General features: G+C 44.1%; 1 protein-coding gene across 4 annotated transcripts in view; it reads left to right on the top strand.

Annotated features, from left to right (window-relative positions):
• The first annotated feature begins 2,520 nt into the window (after positions 1–2,520).
• Positions 2,521–7,747, top strand: part of sorbs2a (sorbin and SH3 domain containing 2a) — a 30,102-nt gene continuing 24,875 nt past the window's right edge. Inside the window, exons 1-2 of one of the 4 annotated variants that reach the window (XM_029850445.1) lie at positions 2,521–3,076; positions 7,009–7,175. The gene's annotated coding sequence lies outside the window, so the exon portion shown is untranslated. The remainder of the gene's footprint in view (positions 3,077–7,008; positions 7,176–7,747) is intronic. The other 3 variants (XM_029850444.1, XM_029850447.1, XM_029850446.1) reach the window with 3 other exon arrangements.

Raw genomic sequence — 7,747 nt, 5'->3', positions numbered from 1 at the left:
AGCCCCCGTCTGGACAGACCCGTTCGGGCGTTCCACCTGGTCAGCCCTGGCGCATCAAAGAGAGTCTGGAGTGTTGGTGATGTCACTGCCAGATAATGTCCCCGTGCGCTCCTTTAACAGTGGCGCCACTTGAACATTGGCCAGATGAGCGAATCTCAGTATCAGCTGTTCCAAATGTGGATCTCTCTGGAAGGCAGCCGTGGAAAGATGCGAGGCAGCACCGCAGTTCAGATAAAAGAGTTATTCTCTCACAAGATTGGCGTGTCACTGCCAGGCCGTGCTCCTTTATTGCACGCTATTCTGGGCCAACAGCTTTTTAGTGTGTACAGTTGAAAAAGAGATAATTGCAGATGAGGACAGTTAATGGCGAGCTTTAAAGCCGGAGGAGCGGTCTTAACCTCTGTTATGAGGTTCATGTTGCTAAAAAGGTCGCTAGCTGTTATGAAAAGTTGTTATGTTTCTTCTTACTGTTGACTTTAATCCAAACTAAAAAATGCTATTAATCTAAACAATAAAGAACGACTGTGGATATCACAGGATCAATAGTCAATGTCAGGCCACGTTGTGAATTCTGCAGCATTTTCCTGCTTCACAGTGGTCAAACAGGTGATATTTATGTGAGACAGTATTTTTTCAGCCATTATTCTATTGTATCCTTTTTGGTGACGTCATTTTTGAGGTAAAATCATTAGTGTTTTTTTTTTGGGGGGGGGGGGGGGGGTACATTTTTGCACTTGTGTGTTGACAGGATGTGTGAGTTGATAAGCATAGTCAAGCCTTCTTTAGGATAAGCCTCTACTTGACTTTGGCAATGGGTGGCAGGCTGGTGCAGTGGTTAGCACAGCTGCTCCATGGCAGAATGGTCATGGGTTGGATTCTGGTTTGGGCCTTTCTATGTGGGCTCTCCCCTGTTTCTCCCGGTAATCCAGTTTCGCAGGAAACAATATAGATCACTGAAAATGGCCCTCCTCTTAGTCAGACGGCCATCAGCAGGTACAGTAGGTCTTTCCATAGAAGCCTTTCCATAGAACCACTGCTATGTATTTGAATAAAGGTAAATTGAATTGTGTATAAAGAAAAGCTTCTTTTGGTGACTCTTAAAATCAGTAAAGGCTGTCTAGAATACACATACGAGTAGGTGATGAAAGACTGGACGCATGCATGCATGTCTATACTCTCACATGAGGTCTTGTAGAGAAAGGTCATCTATCAATAGGACTAACAGACTAAATCGGTGCACCTCTTTAACAAGACCGGAGGAAGGGCTTATTCTGTATGTGTTAATATCACAATAACACAAAAATAACAACAGCTGTAAAAGCACCAGTATTACATCAGATGTGTAGTTTTCATGAATGTGTTCATCTATGTATGTATATGAAATGTCTTTTAAAGGGTTTTTTTCTGTGCTGTGGCCAGAGGACACCTAGTGTGAACTATAAAGGAATACCATCCATTCTGTAAATAATTTAAGAGCTTGGTGTGTGTGTGTGTGTCTTCACTGGGTTCAGTGAAAGAGCACCGCAGACACACAGCAGGGGACCAAATTCCAAAACCATATAAGCCATCGAAGAGTAAAAGGTTGTAAAATGTATTAAGAAACGCAAAAATCAAAAATCAAATCCATTTATTCTTAATACTTTGGTGTTTCTTTACAGATAATGATTGAACTTTCCCTCTGAAATATTGCCCCGTTTTGTTGTTGAACCTTTTTTAAAGGACCCCAATCTTAAACCAGTTTAATTTGACCAATTTCAGTCTCATCTCAGAACTCCCATTTTAGTCCAAACTTTTAAAAGAATTTTGGGCTTTTATTTGGCAAAACAGCCACTTTAGGGGAATTCATAGCACTGAAACAGCCCTCCTTAAAGCCACAATTGAACTTTTAAACTTAACCGAGAGGGGAGGAAGAAAAAGATCTATTTGGATTTATTTGGATTAGAGTGCAACCCTTGACACTGATGATTACATTTACTAGATTATCTGGAGTCCTGATGAGCATCACGGATACAAATTTTAAACAAAAATGTTGATGTCACCATCGGCACCGTCCTCAGCCCACATTACATCACTGTTGTGCTGCAAGGTTCCATTTTAGGCCCTCAAGAATAGAATCCAGAAGCAGAACTTTTTTTCCAATAATAATTGCCTAAAGGATGTGAAGTTAAAAAGAAAAATCCCTCACATAATGGACATCCCATACACTCTCCTTGTGTTTTTAAAATGCTATATATATAAACGGATTGAATATTGGCTAAAATCCCTGCTAAGACAGATTGCGCTTGTATTATCCCTCTTTTATGAGTGTTTTAAACATCATCTGCAGTAGAGGGGAGTTCGATGGCAGAAGAACCTGCCAAGAGAACAAGTTGATCTAACTCTAACAACTATAAACGTATAAGGTTGTTTTAACTGGAATCAGTACAAAGTGTGTTTTCCTTGCACAAATATATATAAATTAGCACTTTTCCAGTTAGCATTGACCAGTAGCTAGCCGGGCCCGCCGTGTGTCCTCCGGAAGCGCTGATTGAACGGCCAGCGTTGCCATGGCTACACACGGACCCAAGGAGGAGCAGCTCGCGCAGGCTGTCGCTGAATGAAACAGAAGCCATTTTGCTCAGGAAGCCGCGGCATCATTCAATTATATTCAAAAACGGAAACGACGGTCCATTTCTGGGCTGACGCAGGTTCTGACAGAGTGGCGCAGAGCAGCACTTCTGTGCCCGGCGCATCCGGAGGAGAGGGGGGGTAAAAAAAAAACCCGGCATGTGGTAGTCCGCAGCGTTGCCTTCTCACCGGAGGTCAGTGTTGTGGGACCGGGGAGGAGCGGACAGCTTCGGCTTCGTTTCCACCCGAGCCTCAGTGACCCGCGGCAGAGGGAGTTGCCTTTAGTTAGAGCAGCAACATCCATGCGCGCCCACAAACAGGTGTACGGTTTCATCACACGGACGCCGCAGCGTTGGGTTCCGAGCTGGGACTCCACCGCGAGTTCTAATGCGGGCTTCTGACGTCCCCGAGGCTGAGCACCTGGCGACGTTGGTCGGAGTAAAAGGGGCGAGACGTCGCCGTGTTTAAGGTAAGGCGCAAACCGCATCAGCGGGCTTGTTTCCGGGGGGCTTCTGTCGCACCGAGTGGCGGAGTAAACAGCCAAAACAGGTCTAGTTTCTGTGTTTTTTAAATGCTCCACACAACAGCGAGGCCGGGTCAAGTGAATCTGCGGATAGAAGGTCGCCCATCGGAGTACATTCCGGTAGATTGGCTTTTCCTGTGCATTAACCCAAGATGCGGTTTTGGGGGGTGGGGGGGGGCGAGGAAATATCTTTACGGCGTTAGTAATGTGGTAAACATTATATCTTTCTTTCACGCTGATGGTAGTAGACATGACTTTGGATATCCGTGTTTAACCTACATCGCAAACGATTAGGATAATCTCTATTGTTAGGCTGCACTTGCACAATGCAGCACATTGTTTACAGCACCGTCAATTTAAAAAAAAAAAAAAAACGTTTTTATATTTGTGGCATATTCTGCAAGGTTATGTGTGCAAATGGGAGATGCAAGTATCTCTTTTGCAGAGAGAGAGCTGCTCTTGCTGCCAACTAATTCGTTTCCTATGATTTATGTGTTATTTTGAAGGCCTGTTCCTCAAATGGGCTTTGTAACATCAGTTTAGGTCACAGTTTTGTCATTAATATCACTTTTAGTTTGTTGAGGGGTGGCTGGACGGAGAGCCAGTCTGACCTGCAGTAGTTTCATGACGATGTGGGATATTTTGTGGCTAACCTGTTAACCCTAACCCTGTTAATCACATCCACTAATGAAACAGAATTCCAGCTGCAGTGGATCCCCTCTGCTTTTGAATGCTGGGCGACCAGAGAGCGGGGAGGTGTCCAGGATGTAACACTATCTCTCCGGGAATCACGGCAGCTCCCAGAGAGTCTACCTGGCCTATGTTTCAACAACACTGTCTGACGTATAAAGTATTGTAGCATTTTATGACAACAGCGGCATGCAAAATGGCCAGCAACAGTTGCCGCCGTCCCGGCCGCCATGGGTGGTTCGGCAAGTAAACATCCTTTCATAGCGCCTTAAAGGATGATCAGTGCATTTTAACTTGATTGATGAGCTAGGAAGCATGTGTCTGTTAATGTTAACTCTGTTGCACCTGCCAGGATAGAGTTACTCGGATGTATGTCTCTTTTTATGAGAGAGCGAGAGGAGAGAAGAGAAGGGACGGCATGGAATTGGAGAATGAGACACATTTATCCATGTAGATCATAAAAAGGTGTTACCCCTGGGGTTCACTTTTCCTGTTTTCATCTCTCAGCCTATATCTGACACTCTTCACATTGGTGCCCTCTATTTTCTCATTGTGATTCCGGTGTGGTTTCCTCCATCTTGCCCTCTCTCTGCCTTCCATCAGAAGATGATGTCATGCCTGAAGCGATGTGTGAAATGCCTGTCCTCTCGCCGCAGGTCATGTTCGATGGTAGCCCCTCGCGCACATGCACTTGCAGAAAGGATTACTCCACTGTCACTGCCCCAGTAGGACCCACCACTGAAATGAGGGGAGTCATATGGACATGGGACAGTTTTTTGGTGAACAGCTAATAGCTATTAGTGACTACAGCTTATGAAGAACGGCAGTCACAAATATATAGACTGCAAAGTGTGACAGTTGGAAGATACTCACCAGGTATGAGCAACATTACCCACCACCTAACAACAGATTAATGTCTCTAAGTGCTGCATTACGTCAATGTTTACAAAATGTGGCTTGTTGCTCATATAGAACGCCGCCGCAGACATGCTGCAATGTGGATTGCTGTTTAAAATAACACCATGGTGCGGTCTTATGATGCTTTGGTGTTATTCTGTGTGAATAAAAAAAGAATGAGCAGACGGGGGCTTTCCTGGTTTGAGGCTTCTCTTGACTGCAAGATGCAAATGAATTTTAAGTTGCTTTCTTGCAGCCTAATGGCTGTATCGAGTAACTGGGTCTGTTATGGAGTTAAAAACTGCATAAATAATCCTCAATATGAAGCTAAAGGGAATTAATATGATTGTTTCTACTTGTAAATAGACAGTGACACTATAATATTGTGCGGCGGACTGCCAGGCCCTGTCCCTGCCAAATCTTTTTTTATGAGGAGGTTTTAAAGCTCCAGAAAGGCATTTGGCCTCCACCCCAACAGGAGTTGCTCCATCAGGCCTAACAGCTTTGAGAAAACCCATAAGATTGCTTCTTTTAATGACAGGGGGGCACATTTGTTTAGTAATGAGTTCAAGGGAAGACTGGTGACAGTGTCCTCTCAAGAAAAAGTGATTTTAAAAAAAAAAAAAATTTGTGCCAGGACTTTTTTTTTGAGGAGCCGATAGAGAAACTTCCATTTCCAGGTCTTATTGCCTTAATGGTCCATTGTGAGCAGAATATTTGGGCACATACATGACCTGCTCCCAGGTTTTAAGTGTTTTCCATTAAGTGTCACTTACTGATGTGTGCATGTACGGCGCTTTTTATAACCCCCCACTTACTCAACTGGGAACGGTGGGGTCCTGCAGGAGCTGATAATGAATTAGGTGTTGAAACTGTACGGGCGTGTGCATGTCGACACTGCCGCCGCCGTCCAGATTGGCTCATACGTCAAAGTGACTGTGTGTTTGATTGTGTGTCAGTATCTATAAAAATAGTTTACTCTGATACTTTATCACCCTTAAAGGCCCGTTGTCTCATTTTGGTTTGATTTGTTGTACAATCCAATCATTAAAGGCAAAATCAAGCGTTGGATTCCTGATCTGGGGAAAAGCTTCTTGTTTGGGAATGGCTGCCCCGTGTTCCAGATCTTTGTTGTGTCTCAGGTGCTGACAGGGTGCTTTCTCTCTTCAGTCAGATCTGTCATCCACATGTAATAACAACAACAACAGGATCTGCGGGAGGATCTAATTACGTTATATTTGAATTAAGACCGATCAACATCCCAACCACATTATCCTCATCGGTAAAAGACTTCTTGCAGTGCGTTGTCTCCTATTTATTTCTTCTTCCTGCTTTGTTTATGGGTGTGAAAGCAGGATGTGAAAGGGATCCAAAAAAGACTTTTGCACGGTAGCTGCCTGGTTGGTTTTAGGTATCCAGGTTCTAAATCTGAGATGCTAATAGCAGTAGTTACGTCATCATTCTGGGAATAGCAGGGAGACTGGGGTCTAGAGGTGCTTCTGGCTGACCTCCTCCGGCCATGTATATTCAGCTCGTGTGTGTATGTGTGTGGTCATTTCCAGAAATATACGATCCCGTATGGGTTACGCAGCAGTAAAATTTTTAAGGACACACGTGAGCGGACGCGTAATTGGTCCATGTATTTACGGGCCGGCGTGACGTACACTGCACATATTTTATCTGTGAAAAAGAGTTGGTGCGTATACGCCTGCATATGCACATCAGCGCGCCCTCACAGGCAGTGTCGACAATGGGAAGGGCGGGAAACCTCATGTGAGAACCATTTGACACTCCTGTCAGGTTCCTTGGGAAGAAGTCCACTTTACATTGCCCATCTAATGAGCTGGGCGTGAGAGACACCCCCGCTCCCACAGCTATTCCGTCAGAAATATTCTTGAAACCACCGTTTCCCCCCCCCCCCCAACTATGCAACCTGTTTATTGAGCTAAAATAAAAATGAACGCTTCAGAGTTTAGTTCAGATGTCACTGAATGACATCGGTTTTTGTAGACGAATGTTTGGTTTTAAATAGTCCACCTTTGCGTGCCTTACCTTGTGCACGCACTGTGGCATGTGTGCGCGTGGTAAAATAGAGATAGTCACCCCTGTCACTTAGCCCCCACCCATATACACTGGGGGGTAACTTTCCAGTCTCATAGAGGAGCATGCCTGATCTGAAAATAGCCGTATATGATCACTGCTTCACCCAAACAGGCAACTCTCTTTCTCTGTCACTCCCTCACTTTGGCTCTCAAACTTTCTCCTTGTTCTGTTGTCTCTGTCTATCCCAGGCATTTAAGGGAGTAAGCTCTGGAAATAAGGCTCGATCGGGGGGGGAGACTCATCCCGAGCAGGAGGAAGAGGAAGGAAAAAGGCAAATCAGTACTGGACTCACGGAACTTGGACTCACAGCTCACCTGTAGCCTCACTCTGAACCAAGTATTCTGGTTTTATGAAGGTAAGAGTCTGAATTCCTCTGCATAGGGTTCAAAGGTCAGCTGTTATAAAGGTTATTTGTGTCTCATAGATGATTTTAAATTCAAATCTTGTTTTCTATGAATTATCAAGAAAAAATGAATGGAAGGATAATAGACAACTGTGCCGCTAAATAATAAAAATCTGGTATTTTAGTTCAATTTTACTGCTTTTATCTCGCAGCCTGATGCTTTAGAAAAATAGATATTATAAACTAGTCTATCATGGCCTCTATGCTTTAAAGGAAGTACGAATTAGAAGAGATGTGAATAGATTTTACAGCCCATAACACCAAAACAGAAACCTGTTCATCTGTCTTGCCAAAGCCCACAATTATAGACTGAGAGTAAGGTTTTTGGTCGTTTTGTGAGGGTGCTCCTTCGAAATTGTGTCAACTAAAAGAGTCTGCCTCTTCTGAACCGGCAGAATAAAATCAATCCCACTTTGGTGTGCTTTATTCCTCTGCTGTTGGGGTTTTTATCCATGAGGAAGGCACCTCTTCGGTTTCCATTGGGTCTATGTCTTTGGGCACGTACAAATTTCAAATTTTACCTG

This window comes from Takifugu rubripes, chromosome 17, assembly GCF_901000725.2.
Source record: "Takifugu rubripes chromosome 17, fTakRub1.2, whole genome shotgun sequence".
NCBI lineage: Eukaryota > Metazoa > Chordata > Actinopteri > Tetraodontiformes > Tetraodontidae > Takifugu > Takifugu rubripes.
This window is presented reverse-complemented; position numbering and strand designations above follow the sequence as displayed.